At 37.2% G+C, this 20,515-nt stretch overlaps 1 long non-coding RNA gene across 1 annotated transcript in view; it reads right to left on the reverse strand.

Annotated features, from left to right (window-relative positions):
- LOC121061823 overlaps positions 1–11,921 on the reverse strand; it is a 34,869-nt gene extending 22,948 nt beyond the window's left edge. Inside the window, exons 1-2 of the long non-coding RNA XR_005815299.1 lie at positions 11,879–11,921; positions 5,090–5,143 (exon numbers count right to left, since the gene is read on the reverse strand). This is a non-coding gene — a long non-coding RNA (uncharacterized LOC121061823). The remainder of the gene's footprint in view (positions 1–5,089; positions 5,144–11,878) is intronic.
- Positions 11,922–20,515: the final 8,594 nt, after the last annotated feature.

Consider the following 20,515-nt stretch of genomic DNA (forward strand, 5'->3'; position numbering starts at 1 on the left):
GCATCGTTATATTGCACTGATATAATTGCAAATTATCTTGAGTATGTGTTCTAACTGGAACTAATAGCAGTTCAGATCAGGTAGGAGGCATGTATATAGGCAGGAGTAGACAATAATGTTGAGGTCATTAAAAAGTCACACGTGTCACTGCTATTAATAATCAGCAAAAGAGAGTCCTGCTCCCCTCCCACAGCATTACCATTGACATCTGCTGCTCAGCAGCTTAACATATTAAAGTCTGAGTGCCATTTTGGGATGAATTGCTTTCCAGAAGGAGGGGTGAACCTTGGGTGAAACAAAGCAAGATGCTTTCCATTGCCAAACCCCAGAATAAAATGTAATTTAATTAGGAAGCAATATAATCTGGTAGATACAACTCAGTAGGAATTCCTCCAACTCTTTGGTTGTACTGATTTCTATTACCATGTTTTTAGGTAGGCATGGTCTTTCTGTATGCATTCGTAAATTGCAAAGAAGCAAGGTGACCAATTTTAGCTGAGGTTAAATGCTGCCAAAAGACCAATATATTTTTTGCTGTAATGTTAAAGTTCTCCTTACCTAGCATATGTTTGACCCATGGAAATCTGTCTGGGAAATTAAAGTTCCCATGAGAACAAGTGCTGGTGATTGAGCAACTTCCACCAGCTGCTTGTAGAATGTATCATCCTTCTCTTCATCCTGGTTTGGTGGTCTATAACAGACTTCCACCAGGACGTCCACCTTGTTGGCCATCCCCCTGATCCTTATCCATAAGTACTCTACCTTATCATTTCCAACTCCAAGCTCAACAGCATTGAAACACTCTCTAATATAAAGAGCCACACCACCTCCCCTTCTTAGTTGCCTGTCTCTTCTGAAGAGCTTGTTGCTATCCATTGTAGCACTCCAGTCATGGGAGAGATCCCACCATGTTTCAATGATGGCAGCTAGGTCATAGTTTGCCTGCTGTATCATCTGTGATGAAGTGCAAACAGGGTAGTAAACATAACTATTATAAATATTTGTGTCTATAGCAGACTAAGAGAAAGTAACTCTAAGACATCTAGGAGAAAAAGAGAAAAAATTGATGCAGATTCCAGGTTTTTAATTATTTCCAAGGTTCTGATTTTCTATTTTTAAGACACAGGGGAGGAAAGGGAAGAGAATTAGATATCGTTAATGGAGTGGCCTTTTAAATGAAATGTGTATTTATATGTTATTTCATTCCTTATCTGTTTCATATATTTCATTTTTCTGATACTAAAGCATGGAGATCTAAATAAGAATACAGAATTTATTTGAAGTTGCTATAGCCACAGTAAGCATAGCTTTCTAAATTTATGGGACTCTGTATTTCTTAGTATTCATTTTTTTTATTTTATTTTTACTTTTATATGCATTTTTTTATTTTCACCCTAGTTCACAAATATAAAACTGTAATGTAACAAGGTCAGCAATTCTATGTGAAATGTAGGCTCAGCAATTGCCTTTAGTTCCTCAGCCCTTGGTAGGCATCACATGAATAAGCTATGAGGAGAACATGTTCAGACCATGAAAATTATACAAGAAGTTTGACAACACAAATATTAACAAAAAGGAAGAAAGGTCAAGGATAATGATGAATTAAAATACAAATAATAAAATAATATATTAAGTACAATTTTAACCTTCATCCTCAAGATGAAAGTAAGGTAAGGGAGTAGTACCCAAAGAAAAATTCTGTATGCCATGTCTACTTCTCTTTCTGTTGACTTATACTATTTATTCATCACATATATCATACGGTGTCTGTAAAGATTTGGAGAACATAGCAATCACATTATGCAAGAGACCTGGCATATATAAATGACACATTTTCCACTAGGGCTAAAGCTCCTCTCCATAATTCTCATAAATCTGGGGAAGAAAGAGCAGAACGGGATCCTATCTGGTGCAAATTGGCAAACATCTGTTAATGTTGGTGGTGCTGTGCTGATTTACACCACCTGAGGAAGCAGCCTTACTTAGCCATTGACTAAAAGCTGCCACTAGTGAACAGAATGAGCCAAATAAACTGCAGCTAGAACTCAGCATAATTAATTGGATTCCTTAAGTGTTGATTATGTGTACATATTCCCATTATAGATAAATTTAGAGATAGATTTATCTAGGAAATGCCAGCAAGCTTCACATACATAGGTATAGAGAGATAGAGACAGAAAATTATATATATATATATAAATCTTAATTTGAATCTTAGTTACACTGCTGGGAATCCCACTGGATTCAATTGACAATGACTGATTTTAGCCACAGCACCAGGAAGTGAAGAGAAACTAGAAATAACTGGTAAAGAGCAAGGGCTCTCCATCCAAATTTTCCTGTGTCTTACTGGGGGAGACTTGTTATCTCAGTATGTTTTCTATACTCAAGCTTTAACCACTGCAAGTTTATCCACAGTGCTGAGGCAGCACCAACAACATGACTGCTTTTCCTGCCAGAATTGAGTGTTGCAATGACATGCCAGGTTTCCAGCACAGGAAAAAGTTGTCTTCTCTCTCAAAGTGCCAGGAAGCTCAGAGTACACTCCATTGCCTTCAACTCACTTCAGATTTGTAGGCCCACGGCTTTCAAAAGAAAATCTTGGTGGATTTTCAGTTACCCAGGTATCTCAAAGTACCCATGAGTGTGTCATCCTTTTCCTCCCTAACCTTTCTGCAGGTTTTAATAATCTCATAAGATTATTCTCACAAGAAAATTCACAGAGATTCCACACCACAGTGAATATTAGCAAAACAATGCAAGTTTCAGGTCAAAACAAATTTCTCCATTTCTTATACTATTTCAGAAAATGGTTACAAATTGCACTGCACAGATTTACGCTTGAAGATTTCAGGGAATTCATCTGTTTATATTTTTTCTGGGAAACCTGCTTTTTTCTGGCTGACTAGTGATCCTTTTAAAGCATTCGGCCAGCTTCTGGCTCCACATAATGTTTAGTTTCTAAATCATTATACACCATGAAATCCTCACCATTTAACTCTTTCTAAGTCATGATTTTATCAGCCATATTTTTTGATCATAACTGTTTATAGATTGTACTTCTGAATTCAGTAACTTATACCTATGCCACAACCCAGGGCAAACCTCTTACCTAGCTACCTTTCAAAACTAGTACATTGTATCTGAGATATAAATTACATGTCTTCTGTCCACCTGCTTCTGATGAATGTTTTTGCTTAAATCTCCACTCTACTTGGTTAAGTGAACTTTGAGTGTGTAGTGGAGTGTGCTGAAGTGTTAGCAGCATTGAGTGGTACTCAGGTAATGCATACCACCTGATACAGCACTATCCTCCTACAGGAAAAGCAGTATTTGCAGCTTATGTATGGATTTCCTTTTCCTGAATGACTCCCATGCTGGTTCATGTCTCATCTGGGCTCCAGAGAGGAGTATCACACTTGAGTGGACAATAGAGCCAATGGGTCAGCAGATACAACTCCCTTTAACTTGTTGAACTGTTCTGTTTCCTTTCCATTAAAGCAAATTTCCACAGGAACCTGCCCACCATAAATCCATCTGAGATAGGCTTCACTCCTCTCATGTCACCAGCAGCCCAGCAAGACATGATATTAATTTTTATATGGGAATGCTGAGAGACTGACTGACTTCCCAGTAAGCATACAAATTTTGACTGATTTTCATAATTTCCATCCTTACTCTGCCAGCTGTGGCCCTATGGAGTTTGAAATTGAACTTGACATTGCTTATTTTATAGTTGTCGTCATCACCATGAAGACTTTCCCAGTTGTCCCACAGAGAAGACTCGTTTTCAGGATTTGCAGCCAAACATTTAGACTCCAATTCCTTGAAGCAGGAATTTGTCTCTGTTGCTGTCAGTAATACTGGAGAAATACACTGGAAACAGCCTTGCAGTTTTTCAGACTTTTATTTAAAAATAAGGCTGATGAGAGACCTTCCATTAGTAGTTTCCAAGTATATAGTGTGAGTATATACACACACTATACACTAGATAAACTATTAACTTTTTATGATTCTTTATATAATTCTCTATATATTTTTACCCACATATACCTAAATATGTAAGAACGTATCTCTTAAAACGTTAATCACAAAATGCCATGATACAACATCTGAATTCCCATAATAATTTCTTTTAGCTGTTAAACAGCTAAATGTGCTATGATCTGTTAGGAAACTCCTGGGCTGTATAGATATTATTATATTCATTTTAATAAATCTCAGATCAAATTTAGATGGACATGGCAAGAAATAAATGCTAATTATCACAGATGACTAGACTAAGAATAATAATAATAATAAAAAAAAAAAGATTAAAAGTCAATGAACTAATATGATATAGTTTGTTTAAGCAAACTGTTGTGCCAAGAACAGTTCCAGAGCATTTAATTACTGAGGTCCATTAAAGATGTTCAAATAAATTTGTTCTGTTACAAGCCTGGTTTATCAAGAACAATCTAATTGAAAGTTTTTTGTTAAAATAATATTTCAGATTGCAAAACAACACTAGTTATTTGTTTGGAAATTTTATCAGTTCTATAAAGGGAAGAAATTTTCATTTTTAGGGGAAAATGCTTAGAACATTCACCAGTTTATTCAGTGCCAGCAAGGTTTAAAGATATTCAGCCATGTGTATCTAACAAATTAAAGTCGTAAGAGAAAGTTGGACAGTACACAAAGAAACAGAGTCTCTTGTCTGCAAAGGCAAGCTTTAAAGGGAAAATTTGGTGTATGCTTTGTATCTCGAGTAAATGGCATAGAGACAGAATGCAATATAGTAGAAAATCCATTGTTTTCCAAGGCTACAAATGTCTGTCCTGCACAGCCAGTCATTAAACAGAGATTCTGTATATATATACTCCACATTTTTGCCAGCAGACCAAAGGTGACTTGGTGAACACAGAATTGCCTGCCTACTTTATCTTCACAGAAATGAGCTGAAGTGCCCTTGGCGAAGAATGCAAAGTTACGCCAAGAGAATACGGATTTTATACTGCTATAACCAGCTATTTTATTAAAGTCACAGTGAAGTGTCTGTATGGACTGAAAATTCTGGTGAGCAACATTTCAAAGTACAAGCAGTACCTACTGTTTGTCCAGTAAATTACCATGTCATTGTGATGATGCAAGACCCAGCAGACCCCTACGAAAAATAGTGTAATTAATAAACCAACTGAAAATAACTATGTGTAGGAATGTAGGTGACATCATTCAGTAAAATTTTGTTTCTGAGAAATTCTTAGTTAAAAGAAACTCCAAGAATCCAGGAGAGTCCTTTTACCACTTTTCATCGTATATAAAGTGGTAAGATATAAAGTGCCATTAGATATTATAAATAGGTAGGTAGATATAGATATGCATACATAAATTTGTCTCTAATTCAAGACAAATCTCACTCATATTTTAAGACCTCTCAAACACTGTGGCCAGCAGGACCAGGGAGGTGATTGTCCCCCTGTACTCAGCTCTGGTGAGGCTGCACCTCGAGTACTGTGTTCAGTTTTGGGCCCCTCACTACAAGAAGGACGTCGAGGTGCTTGAGTGAGTCCAGAGAAGGGCAACAAAGCTGGTGAGGGGTCTGGAGAACAAGTCTTACAAAGAGCAGCTGAGGGAGCTGGGATTGTTCAGTCTGGAGAAGAGGAGGCTCAGGGACGACCTTATCGCTCTCTACAGGTACCTTAAAGGAGGCTGTAGCGAGGTGGGGGTCGGTCTATTCTCCCACGTGCCTGGTGACAGGACGAGGGGGAATGGGCTAAAGTTGCGCCAGGGGAGGTTTAGGTTGGATATTAGGAAGAATTTCTTTACTGAAAGGGTTGTTAGACATTGGAATGGGCTACCCCCAGGGAAGTGGTTGAGTCACCATCCCTGGAGGTCTTTAAAAGACGTTTAGATTTAGAGCTTAGTGATATGGTTTAGTGGAGGACTTGGTAGTGTTAGGTCAGAGGTTGGACTGGGTGATCTTGGAGGTGTCTTCCAACCTAGATGATTCTGTGATTCTGTGAAGTCAAGAAATACAATAAGGTAAAATGAAATTGGGAGAAAATCATACTTCTTTTTCCTTTTTTCTTTTTGTTAAATATGAGTGACCACTTTTGCTATTAAACATACATCCAGATAAAACAGTTAAAACAGAAATGATAAGAATGATGGATTGGTGAGCAGAGGTAAATCAAGGGCAACCACCATAACATCACTCTTGATGTAGATTGCTTTGACTTGGATTGAATTTGACTGGAAACAAAACCATTGGGTTTTTATTTGGGTTTTCTAAAGATAATATTCAAAGATCTTTATAAATATAGGTATTTGAAATTTAACTATTCAGCTCCATTTATAAAGTAATGATTTTCAAAGTCACAGAACAAATTTTGATAGACTTAGGGGAAAAGAGACAGCAAAGAAAATGTCAGATTTCTTGATGTGTTCTTTTCAGCTTCCTTCAGAAGTGATGAGAATTTTGCTACCTTGGTGAGGTTGGTTAGGCAAATTTAATCTGTTTTTTCAAAAAGTATTTCATGCAACATATCTAAACCATACTACTATGAGTGTTTAATGATGGTTACCTTTGCATTTTTTACCAAGAATTCCTGTGCACAACTTTTGGGTTATCTATTACAAATAAATAAATAAATAAATAAATAAATAAATAAATAAATAAATAAAAAGAGAGAGAGAGAGAACAGAATTTGACAAAATAATAATAAATAAATAAATAAAAGCCTGTGACTCAATAGCAGTACAGACTGTACAGGTACAACTATCTGAAGGAGAAAATCACCTTGGAGCTTTCCTGTTTCCAGTCGTTTCCCATCTCTGACCCTCTCAGCCTATTCATTTTCCTTCACATCCCTTGTGCCTCGCTGCTGATATGACCTCAGGTCCTCTGAGTTTTCTGAGTGGGGGGACAAGACTTTTACAGGGATTAAAGTTATCCAAGGTGCCGGCTGTACATGCAACAATGTAGCTATTTAAATAAGATTAAAAATATTAATCTCTGCAAGCATTCAGGCAAGATCTGCCTGCCTCATGATTGTTAGTGCTAGTATTCTTACATGAACTCCTTAATATATCACAACTACTTACTCTGCTAGTTCATAAACAAGACTAGACAAACAGTTTGAAACAAATACTTCTCCTTTTTCTTTAGTGACAATTATTACAAATCATTTACAGTGCCTAGATCACTCTATTGCTGTGAATGATTTGAACAAGAAAAATGATGGTATGGGATAAAAATAGTCTTTAATTATGTCTAAAATTAATTTGCTGCCCCATAAACCATGGTGGCCTTTTACACTGGTCAATTACCCCAGAGTAGTAAAGTGAGTGCCTGTACATATTTTCAACAGTCAGCATACAGAAGCTATTATAGAAAGATACAAGGAGCAGGTACAAGGTGACCTTGAGGTATTTGGAGTAGAATTGGGTGGGGAAAGGAGAAGGGGAAGGGGAAGGGGAAGGGGAAAGGAAAGGGGAAGGGGAAGGGGAAGGGGAAGGGGAAGGGGAAGGGGAAGGGGAAGGGGAAGGGGAAGGGGAAGGGGAACGAGAAAATATTCTCAGCTGATTTATTTTTAGTATTTAGTAAGTATTTCTAACCAGAAGAAAAACTGAGCTCTCAGTGTTCTCTATGTGCATGTAGGAAGCTCAGCATCACTCACATTTCTGCACATGCATATTTTTTCCATTTATTTAAAAATCACAGAAAACAAGAGAGAGATTTCAAAATGTTAAGTTTTAATTAAGGATATATCAACATTTTAAAATAATTTTTGAGATTTTTCTTTCAAATATTCTGAAATTTTCATCTGTCAGCTATGGCTTCATATGTAGTATATGTACACAGAATGTATTTATAGTAATGTAAGTATGAATACTGTACAGACAGTACATTTAGTGCTAGAGTCTCACAGAAGCTAATTAAAACCTTGTCATTGGCTAAAGTAAAATTGGGGTTTCATTCTGAATATTTTCTTCTGTCATTGAACTCCTGAGCTTCCGTAATTTAAAATTTCAAATATAAGATATAAATCAACTCAATTAATCCCACAAATTAAAAAATTCTGGATCTTTTAGCCTACTGTACTTCCTAGAATTCTCCTTCAATATCATCAAAAAGTGTGTTGATTTTAGAATGTTATTTCAAGAACATCTAATTTTACATTTCTGACATAACACTTCTTATCTTTAAATAAGCTATCTAGAAATATAATGACTGAAATGTTTCTGAAATTACTACAGTCTGAAAAAAGATTTTTTTTTCTGGTATAGTTTAAAAACAAAAAATACTTGTGCCAACCCATTTAACCCAAACGAGCAACTTTAGGATTTACAACTAAATAAGAAACCAAACAAAGATGTCCCAATGATCTATGATTTATTGAGACAAATCTTTCATGGCACTTCCCTAAAATTAAAAAAAAAAAAAAAAAAAAAAAAAAAAATTTCAAGAAAAATGTGAATTATTTTGTTGTTTTGCTGTTTGGAAAGATTTATTTGACAGGATATTGAATATTCTTAAAGAAATATTTGAGAGAAATCTTGAATATTTTTACAGTTTCATTATAAGGCTACAGAAGCCCTGAACATTAAAGCAAGCTTCCTAGAGTTCATAGTGTTATGAAAACCCAAGCCCTCAACCCTGGCAAGTGCCCTGGGTGCCCTTCACCTCAGCAATTGTATTAGGAGTGTGTAGTGCACATCCCTGTGTTGGCCCTTTTTTTTTTTTTAATCTCTTTATGGACAAATAGTCCAAGAATTTGTTTAATCTATTACTAGACTCTTTATCTGCTGCCAAAACTTTCTATGGACAACAACTTCCAGAATGACAGAAATTGGTTTATTATGTTGATTTTTATCTGCTGGAAGTCGTCTGGAAAGATGACGGATTTAGAAAGCCTAAAAGTTGGAACTGAAAATGGAAAAATCTGAGCATTCTTATTGCTTTGGCTCAGCAGCTCAAACACTTTGTATTTTCCTCAAAAAATAAAAATAAATAAATAAATAAATAAATGATAGTTGTTGGTTATGGTTGTTATTATGTTTGATTGTTGTTGATTTGTCAGTTCTTCTGCTATTACTACTTCAGAAAAGTGAAAATATTGAAAAATAAGAAATGTCACCAGGGTAACACTAGCATAAAATCACTAAAAACTGTTAGCAACATGGTAACCTTGAGGTACCTTCATGCATTACAACATATAACTATAGAAAACTTGGACCAGTTCTCAGTTTTTACCAGTAAAAATGAGTCACTCCCAGTAAAAAAATAAATAAATAAATAAAAACATGCATTTGCAAAATAAACAGAGTCCTCAAAGTTTAAATTACAACAGTATTTCTATTCGTGGAAAAACAAAAAAACACAACTGGTGACAAAATAGCTTTCAGGGCAAACCATGACTCATCTTTCACAAGGAGTTAATAAAATTGAGAATGACTGAGTCGACTACTATGAGAAAAAAATCATTCAAAATGTAAAAAGCTCTTTTCTTCTCATGACTAAATTTAAAAGTAACAATAATAATAATGATGCAGAGTTGACATGCAGAAAACATGGGTATTTTCAGAGCTCTGTAATAAGATTTCTTCTGAAAACTAAAACCACTTTTCATTGCAATGAAATTGGGCTTAGAAAACTCACAAACATGAAACATTTAACGTGAAATGTGAAACCTTCACAAAAGTGAAATATGCAGATTTTTAAAACTCCGAGGTAAACATGGTATTTCACTGTGTTTTTTTTGTTGTTGTGTTGTTGTTTTTGTTTTTGTTTTGTTTTTGTTTTTTGTAATTATGTAAAATTCTAAGAGCAGTTGGAAGTAGTTTGTGTTCTGAGTTCCAAACCATTTGAAGAAAATGATCATGCCAACTTCTCTGAATTAAAGTCATCGTCTCTACTAAATTCTACTTCTATTTTAATTTTATTTTTGACAATTGCACTTTTTAATAGATAATTACTTGCAAATTATACTGACAGTCTAGCATGTTGCTCCAAGTTTATCTCATTATACTTGGCAGCACAAGCAATACTGAAAAACAAATCTTGTTGATCCACAGGATGGCTTGTACATATTTGATATATTCCACAGTGCCCTGTGGCCTACACCTCTTGCTCAAAAAGCACTAGGCTCCCAGAGTTCCCTAAACTAGTGGATAATCCTACTGCAGCAGCCATTTTAGACATGAACATTTGTTTCTTTAAGCTAACAGTGTCAATGTGTTTTGTTTCCATACACGTTGTGGTTTATCACACCAAGCACCTAAGCACCATACATCCATTCGTTCACTCCCCTGCCAGTGAGATGTGAGCAAGAGTCAGAAAAAGCTAAAACTCATGGGCTGAGAAAAAAGTTTAATAGGACAGGAAAGGAAGTGAAAATAATAACAATAATAATCAGAGTAAAAAGAAAAAAAAATATATACAAAACAAGTGATGCACAGTGCATTTGCTCACCATCCACCAGCAGATGCTCAGCCAGAACCTGAGCAGTGACTGCATCCCCTCCATCAACCAACCACCCCAGCATTATTATTCAGCATGACACCATATGGTATGAGTTGACCCTTTGGTCAGTTTGGGTCAGCTGTCTTGGTTGTGCACTCCCCAGCCCCAGGGCTGTGCATGCCTCCCAGATTTTTGTGCATCCCCAGCCTCCTCGCTGGCAGGGCAATATGAGAAGATGAAAAGTCCTTGACTTCATGTAAGCACTGCTAAGCAACATCTAAAACAACAGTGTGTTATCAACATTATTTTTCTCCTAAATCCAAAGCACAGCACCATGCCAGCCAGTGTGAAGAAAATTAACCCTATGTCAGCCAAAACCAAGACAATAAGGTTGACTAGGAAGACAAAGAAAAGAATAACAGAATCACAGAATCACAGAATTGAAGGGGTTGGAAGGGACCTCGAAAGATCATCAGGTCCAACCCCCCTACCAAAGCAGACTCCTTAGAGCAGACTGCCCAGGTAGGCGTCCAGACGGGCCTTTAATATCTCCAGAGAGGGAGACTCCACAACCTCCCTAGGCAGCCTGTTCCAGTGTTCCGTCACCCTCACTGTGAAGAAGTTCTTTCGCATGCTGGTGCAGAACTTCCTGTGCTCTATCTTGTGGCCATTGCCCCTTGTCCTATCCACCACTGAGAAGAGGTTGGCCAAATCCCTAAATAGTAGTGAGTATAGTGAGCATGACTGAGTATAGTGAGCAATATAGCAAGCGTGAATATAGTGAGCAATAGTGAGAATAAAGTGAGCATGAATGATATGTGGCCAGCAAAGTATGCAGGTTTGTAAAGTTGATGGAATCCTGAATAACAAAACTAAATTATTTAACTGCACACCATTTTAAACACTTATATTAACATTCCTGGATTGTGGTTGTCCCCTCTCATTTTACCAAACATTTATTTAAGATAAAAGTTTTCCTGTAGAAATCTGGAGGAACAGGCTAGTGACATCCTCCACAAATACAGAATGAAGACATATCTCTAAAAAGAAGAGAGTTCTTTTTTTATTTTTTTTTTTTTTTGTGAAGTGGTTTACCTGTTTCCAAATCCCTCTCTTATTGTTATTCAAATTACAAACTTTAAAGGAGAATACATTTGAACAGTCCATGGAAACCATACGTCTACATTGGAGAGAAAATTTGAGAAAATTTACATTTAATTGCAGAAAATTGGAGAAATTGGAGAAAATTTACATTTTGCAAATACTCAGTATCTCAGCTGTTTCACAGATAGGAACCCAATACCAGAAAGGCCCTTCACAGTTATGCAACTAGTTTATTTCCCAGAATATCTGATTATTTTTTCTTCACTACTTTTACTTCATCATTCTGCATCACAACCACATCCCATTAAAATAAAAGAATCATTTTCCTACCTGACTGCTGACTTCAAGCAAAATTTTGATGATCGAAAACACACTGTAAACCTTTATCCTGATTATGCATCTTGTGAGACATCTGATTCGATTTCTGTAAGGTTGTGCAGTGCTGTAATTCAAGATTTGCAGGCTGTATTGCCTCATAATTTTAGTCCAATAGTGCCATCCTCTGCTTCTTCCAAATCACATTTCCCTATAAATCCTTCAAAGATCCTTAAGCAAGACTCATTGTCAGTAAGCTACAGTTTCACACTGTAAGCTTTAACATTATTAAAATAAAAAAATAAATAGATAAATAAATATATCTAATGTTTTAGTCATAAGACCAAAAACTTTATTGGTATTTTCTGGTTGCAAAATATTAAATACAAAAATTTTATGCAGTGTTATTCTCATAGGTTAGATTTGTGAAGCCTCTCATTTGGGTTTAAAAAGTTTGTTGGTATGTTATCCAATTAACTCTCCAGAATTTTACTGTACTACTTATTTTACCTTCAAAAAAAAAAAAAATCAATCATGGACCTGAGGGTTGTTTTACATAATTAATAGAGAAGTAGAGAGAAGATCCCCAGCATCCCAAAAGGCTTCTAATTAAAAATTTAGACTACAGAGAATATACGGACATGAAGGTAAAGAGAATGACAGATAACATCAAAAAGAAGAGATTCACGTGATAACCAAAAATCATGATACGAAGTCCGATTCTGTGCAGAATTGAGGTAACATTCCTCCCTGTCAAATATACTTCCATGACATATTTCTAAGCTCTCACATAATGTATTTAATGGCTCTGCATACATCAGTCTAATGGCATAAAAACACTCCACAGTGAAAAAAAAAAGCATTCCACAGTGAAATAAATCTGTATAAAAAATAGAAGGTTGCACACAGGATCTTAATTCTCAGAAGCAAATGACTCTTGGTGGACTCTGAACTCAGTGAATAAGAGTAAGCAACTCTTACTCTGAACTCATGAATTCATGAATTCATGAACTCATCAATTCAACTCTGAACTCATGAAGTAAGTTCATGAAGTTCTCAGAAGAGTAAGGAACCCAGAACCTCAAGCATGCCCATTTCAGACATTCATTACACAATCTCAGAAATTTACTGGACAAAAAAAAAATCTCACAAAAAAAAAAAAAAAAAAAAAAAAAAAACTGACCTTCAGCACCAGTTGCCTCAGAGACAAAATGACTTCAGAAGGAAATAGAGGGAAATGGGCCCACATGAAACCTACTTGACCTTCACGTAAGTTAGACTAGTTTGCATCATGGATACAAAGTTGCTGCACTCTCTCTTTTCCACTCCTTGAATATCCCTTTTTCATTACCAGTCTGCACACCTGGTGTAACTGGTGAGAGAAGCATCACTCTGCCAGGGTTTTCCAGGGTAGGATGCTATTATGTCAGGAGTAGGCCCCCCTCTCCCACTTCTCTAAGGCCATATCACACATCTGGACTATAGACAGATGTTAATTTCTGGACTCAGCAGTGATGATGGGAAAGAAGATAACTCCTCCTCAGAGACTCCTCACATTATTCCTCGTCCATATCCACTACACAGCTCTTCAAAGCCACATGGCTGATGTTTTTGTCCCCTTCAGAGTGAGCAAGATCTGCTTGCTAACAAAGATGTGCTGTTTAAAGTATTTGAGCTAATCTGGTACATTCATGCTAAAAGAGGTACAGAAGCCATTGTCAAAACAACTGAGCTGACAGAACATCAAGACAAGGAGCACTTTAGTACTGCATGTGCCTCTTTCACTGTCACAGTAATATGCAAAAAAGAACATCTCTCCAAAGCCTTGTTCAGAGGAAATTTTGCTCACAGAACAGAGGTATTCAGGAATATTTTTTCCAGTGGTATGAAATCTTTACTACATTTTGAAAATAAAAATAAAAATAAAAAGACTAATTTATCTTAGTCAATATCTCAATAAAAATTACTCCAGACACACAGTGAATAATTATACATATCGGCTTTTGGTTCATTCTTTTTCACTGAGCGAATTCACAGTTTGAAGGGTTTATCACCAAAATAACTGATTATATAAATCCTTTTCCTTTGACATTCTTCACAGATAATTCTGATATTATATCATTAGTTTAAAATTACTCATTATAAGAAAATTTTAAAAATCCCCTGCTGAAAGCTACCATGAAGTTACAAAGCTGAACACATCACCCAAGTCATCTATAAAACAAAAAGAGTCTTCTCACTTGGTAACTTCCCATTAATGTGCATTTTGATTATGCAAGTATTTTATGCATGTCTGTTTCTTACCATCACTGACAACTTCAAATATGAATTGATAGCACAGAAGTTATTACAGTTGGTAACATTATATAGAGACATAATTTAAGGGATCTAGCAGTGAAACACCATTAAACAGTAACATCGTTAAATGTGAATATCTGATTATTAACTACTTTTAAGTGTTTCTATATTAAATATCACTAGAATGGCTTGTTAACATATTTATGACATTATTTATGCTCTTTATTAACAATTATGTTTCAAAATTATTTTACCTTTTTTATTACCCGCTATGTAAACTAAATGTCATCCATCAATTCAGCTTCAGAAAATGGTTCTGAGACATTCAGTGTAGCTATTCAAATGTCTTTTAATAGCTCATTTATGATTAAAATGTTCATTGTTTTTTTTACTGAAACCATGTTTCTATATTCAGCAGCCAAAGCTGTATTCACTAAACGTGCGCATGACTAGATCTGCAGTAAGCTATGCAGAGAATTGTCAGGGTCCAGAATCTGGGCTTTATGCCAGATTAATGCCCTACCCTGAATTGAGGCAGTTGAGGTATTTTACTACGTCACGAAAAGAATAGTGAAATGGTTGTGAATGAAGGTCACTTGTTACCTAGAATTTTTCTCCATTTATCTGCTCCCAGATAATATTCTGAGCACTTATTATTTGATTAAGCCCAGACAGAGGTATTTATTTATTTTCTGACATCTTGGCAAAGTTGTAGATATCACATCCTGATCAGGTGTGACAAGGCACGCAAGAAAGGATTTCCACAAGTATTGTGTGGCAGTCTAATTTCAAGTTTGTCCATTGATTTTGATCATACATGAGTTTTGGGAATGCTAACTAATGAAAATCCCACTGGTAATATTTTATGACCAGCAGATGCTGTAACAAATTTTTCAGTTGGTTATATATGTGTATAGGTGTATAGATGTTATACATATATATAGATGTATAGGTGTATAGGTGTATAGATGTTAAGTGTTCAGTGGACTACACGATAGCTACAAGTTTTTACTGCACTTCCTAATCTCACTTTCCAAAGAAATAGTTCATTGCTGTATAATACACAAGAAGACAAAGATAAGAGTAGTCCAAAAGAAGAGTGCCTGACAAAATTAGTCTGACCAACACAAATGTATATATTCCACAGTTTCTTCATTCTTCATTTTCACAAAGTCTCATTGGTATAGTGAAGAGGAATGTTTTACAATCACAGTGACATTCTGGTGAATCCCAGTGGCAAGTGCTGTTACTATTATCATACAGAAGTAGAGGTGAATCTGCCTACTATATATAAAGAACAGATAATAAGGTGATCTGTCTTCTCATAGACCACCTTCACTACAATTCTGTGGCATTTTCTGGCCTATGCCATTATTATTTTATCTCAGTGACATGAAGGGAGATCTTGACTCACATAGCCTGGTCTAAGCATAGTAGTCAAAAAAGATTTAAATATTCATTTGGAAGGTGATGGGAAGGGTGATGCCCTGGTTACAGGGCAACCAGGCGATTTTACAGGGCAACCAGGCGATCATTACAGGGCAACCAGGCGACCAGGCCCAGTCAGCATGGGTTTATGAAGGGCAGGTCCTGCTTGACGAACCTGATCTCCTTCTATGACAAAGTGACACGCTTAGTGGATGAGGGAAAGGCTCTGGATGTGGTCTACCTTGACTTCAGTAAGGCTTTTGACACCGTTTCCCACAACATTCTCCTCAAGAAACTGGCTGCTCATGGCTTGGACTGGCGTACGCTTCGTTGGGTTAAAAACTGGCTTGATAGCCGGGCCCAAAGAGTTGCGGTGAATGGAGTCAAATCCAGTTGGAGGCCGGTTACTAGTGGAGTCCCCCAGGGCTCAGTACTGGGGCCAGTCCTCTTCAATATCTTTATCGATGATCTGGACGAGGGGATTGAGTGCACCCTCAGTAAGTTTGCAGACAACACCAAGTTAGGTGCGTGTGTCGATCTGCTCGAGGGTAGGAAGGCTCTTCAGGAGGATCTGGATAGGCTGGACCGATGGGCTGAGGTCAACTGTATGAAGTTCAACAAGGCCAAGTGCCGGGTCCTGCATCTGGGGCGTAACAACCCCAAGCAGAGCTACAGGCCGGGAGACGAGTGGTTGGAAAGCTGCCTGGCCGAGAAGGACCTGGGAGTACTGGTTGATAGGCAGCTGAATATGAGCCAGGAGTGTGCTCAGGTGGCCAAGAAGGCCAACAGCATCCAGGCTTGTATAAGAAGCAGTGTGGCCAGCAGGTCTAGGGAAGTGATTGTCCCCCTGTACTCAGCTCTGGTGAGGCCGCACCTCGAGTACTGTGTTCAGTTTTGGGCCCCTCACTACAAAAAGGACATGGAGGTGCTCGAGAGAGTCCAGAGAAGGGCGACGAGGCTGGTGAGGGGTCTGGAGAACAAGTCTTACAAAGAGCAGCTGAGGGAGCTGGGATTGTTCAGTCTGGAGAAGAGGAGGCTCAGGGACGACCTTATCGCTCTCTACAGGTACCTTAAAGGAGGCTGTAGAGAGGTGGGGGTCGGTCTATTCTCCCACGTGCCTGGTGACAGGACAAGGGGGAATGGGCTAAAGTTGCGCCAGGGGAGGTTTAGGTTGGATATTAGGAAGAACTTCTTTACTGAAAGGGTTGTTAGGCATTGGAATAGGCTGCCCAGGGAAGTGGTTGAGTCACCGTCCCTGGAGGTCTTTAAGAGACGTTTAGATGTTGAGCTTAGTGATATGGTTTAGTGGAGGACTTGTTAGTATTAGGTAAGAGGTTGGACTGGGTGATCTTGGAGGTCTCTTCCAACCTAGACGATTCTGCGATTCTGTGACTCTGTGATTCTGTGATCTGAGTGATTTAGTAATTACTCTGAGGCTGTACAAACCCTCAGAGTTCTCAAACTATATTATAATTTGCTAGCACAACTCAAATCTGCATACCCTTCACTGATTTTATTAAAATAGATAACCAAGTAAATACACAGTTAAGAAGGCTAATTACCAAGCTAAAGCACTGCAATTTTATTTAGCTAATTAGGGATGGAACAATGCAGTGGTAACATTAAGGTCAGAATTAAAGTAGACTCAATCAGTCTAAGGCTTGAGCCACCAAAGTAAAACAAAAAGTAGGTATGCTGAATTGTGAAATTGACACTGAAATGCATCACTTTTCAAGAAGAGACCATCTTGGTGAGCAGGAAGTCAAGCAAGAGTGGCAAGAGCTGAGCATGGATGAACAAGCAACTCCTGAAAAAGCTAAAGCATAAAGGGGAAGTATGAGAGACACAAAAGCTGAAGCATGTGCTCCTGTTCCACACAGGCACAGTCCAGGGGTTCAGGATAACAGTTAAGAAAGACAAAGCCTATGTGGAGTTGAATCTGGTGAGTGACATGAAGAGCAGTATAAAGGACTTCTGCAGACACATCAGCAGCAAAAGGTATACTAGGGAAAATATGGGGCTGCTGCTGAACATGTCAGGGAACCTGGTGACTAAAGACACAGAAAAGTAGAAGTTACTGAAGGCCTTCTTTGCCTTTGGTCTTCAGCAGTCCCAGGCCACTGAGGTGAAAAGGAAATTCTCACAGAATCACAGAATCATCTAGGTTGGAAGAGATCTCCAAGATCACCTAGTCCAACCTCTGACCTAACACTACCAAGTCCTCCACTAAACCATATCACTGAGAACAAGAAGTCTGACAGAAAAGGAATTGGAGATCCCTGGTGGACGTCAAGTTTGGCATGACCTAGCAATGTGCCCTTGTGGCAAAGAAGGACAATGGCACACTGGGCCGCATTTGGCAAAGTGTTGCCAGCAGGTCAATGGAGATGATCCTTCTCTACTCAGCAGTGGTGAGATACATCTGGAATGCTGGGTCCAGCTCTGAATTCCTGAGTATAAGAGAGACATTGATATAATAGAGCTAGTGCAGTGCATGATGAAAAGATGATTAAAGAACTAGATTTGCCATGTGAGAAGAGGCTGAAAGAAATGTGAATGCTCATCCTGGGGAAGAAAAGGACCAGGAGGATCTTATCCATGTGTATAAATCCCTGACACATAGGAATAAATACAGACCCAAGGTTTTCCCTTTGGTGCCCAGTAACAGAACAACAGGCAATGGACACAAACTGAAATATAAGAAATCCCATGTAAAGGTAAGAAAGGGTAAGGATGATCAAACACCACAGTAGGTTGCCTGGGGAGGTTGTGGAGTCTCCATCCTTGGAAATATTCAAAACCCAACCAGACACAGCCCTGAGAAACCTGATTTCACTGACTCTGTTGTACTAGATGATCTCCAAGAGTGAATTCCTGACTCAACTATTCTGTAAGTCTGTGATTCTGTAAATTAATGATTTTTTGAGTCCTATCTTGCAAAACTTTTCATCTTTTTCATTTCACTCTAAGATCTCAGATAAGGTTCTAGCTAATAAATTGCAATAATGGATAAAGAATATAGCAGTGGGCAAAGTAAGGGAAAAGTTTTGAGACTCTAGCAGAAAATGTCCCTTAATGAGTTGAGAAATACATGTTTATCGGTTGGGATTCATCTGACCTTTTTTGGTGTCTACATCAACTCAATATGAAACATATCCTAGAATCCCTAATACTCTCATATTGGTTACACAGCACAATTTGGTTTTGTGTTTTATCAGAATAAGTGGAAGATAGTTTTCGTAATGATAGGTTTACATTCTTTCTAATGTTAACAGTTTGGGATTTATCATTCAAATACGAAAATTCCTCTACCTCCAGTCCTAAAAGAACTCCTAAGATCAATTATTTCCTTGCAGGCCTGTCACAGTCCTTTAGAAAATGTTATCTATTATTCTTCTCTTCCTCACTGTCACTCATCCACAATCCCCTGCTTGACTGTAGAGCTTTATTTTATTTCTTCTGTTTGTTGTCATTATTCCAGCAAGTTTTGGGGCATAGAAATGGGAAGTAGTTGCCAAAGAGCAAATAGAAGTACTGAATCTGCTATGTGAGCTATGTGAGGCTCTGGGCCCTTTTACAAATCCTAAAATGCAATGAGCTGATAGCCTTATCTGTCTCACTGTTGTACACAGTTCTTAGATGATATCATAGAGCTGGTGATGGTTATATAACATTCAAAAATGTTCAGAAACTAAGTAGCTGTATGTAGTAATTCAAGATTTAAATATTCCATACAAAAATATTTTACCCATTTTGGTAGATGCTAACATTAAGTTGTATTGTTGATTTTGATTCTTCTTTTATTTTATCCAGAAAGACAAACACATTCCTGGCTGCTAATTTAAACAGTTCATTGGGTTGTCAAAGACAATTATGAATTATGCATTGGTGCACTGTTAATATATATTCTACATATGCAGAATTGAATTTTCATGCACTGAATTTATATTTCAAAAAATTCTTTTGCATATTGTCATCTAACGCCATGTTTCTCTTATATGAAAGGGAGAGTTGACATGTTGACATAACAGAAGATGTAGGCTACAAATTTAAGAGATGCTAAAATTTTTGATAGCTATGCAAGATCATAGGTATATTTAAATCTGATAGCTATACTTTTCAAAAAAGCTTCTCAAATTCACATAAGGTGATCTAGGATATGAAGCAAAACTCCCTGAATCTTCTTTGCATTAGAGACAGACTGTAACACAAAACTAATTATGGGAGTAAAATTACTTGTGTTAATCTTCCAATCTTTAGACCCTCAAACCCTGTATCATCAACTAATTATATTAAACCAACTCAGAAATATTTTTCTCTTGCTAATCTCCAGCCAGAGAAGCCAATAAAAGCAGAATAATTAACCATAAACAATATTATTTGCCTGATTATATTTAAGCTTCAGTTGGACTGTTTTAAACACCTAGCAACAGATGGATGCATTTTACTTCTTAACCCAACCCTGAAGGGCAGAACTAGCTAAGTGTTTTGACCCCAGCAGACATTATAGCTGATGACAGGAGCAGCTGAAGATACAACTGCCAAAAAGGCAACTAACAAAAGAAAGGCAGAATATCTAGAAGCAGAAGAAAAAAAAAATGGTCAGTAACAGGTTCAAATACTCTGCTCAATCAATTCTTTAATTAAAAAATAAATAAATAAATAAATAAATAAATAAATAAATAAATAAATAATTTACTTTGCCTCCTTTCTTCTCTTGCATCTTTTTTTAATATTTTTTCTCATCCACTGCATTTATAAAAAATATTTTGACCACAGTAAGAGTAAAAAGATGCAATCGGTACTAACAGCAGAGTATTCCAGGATTCAGCGGAAAGGAACCATAAGACCAGGTTAGATGAGGATCTGGGAAACCTGATCTTTTGGGTGACATCCCTGCCCATGGCAGGGGGGTGGGAAATAAAT

Source organism: Cygnus olor, chromosome 1 (genome assembly GCF_009769625.2).
Source record: "Cygnus olor isolate bCygOlo1 chromosome 1, bCygOlo1.pri.v2, whole genome shotgun sequence".
NCBI lineage: Eukaryota > Metazoa > Chordata > Aves > Anseriformes > Anatidae > Cygnus > Cygnus olor.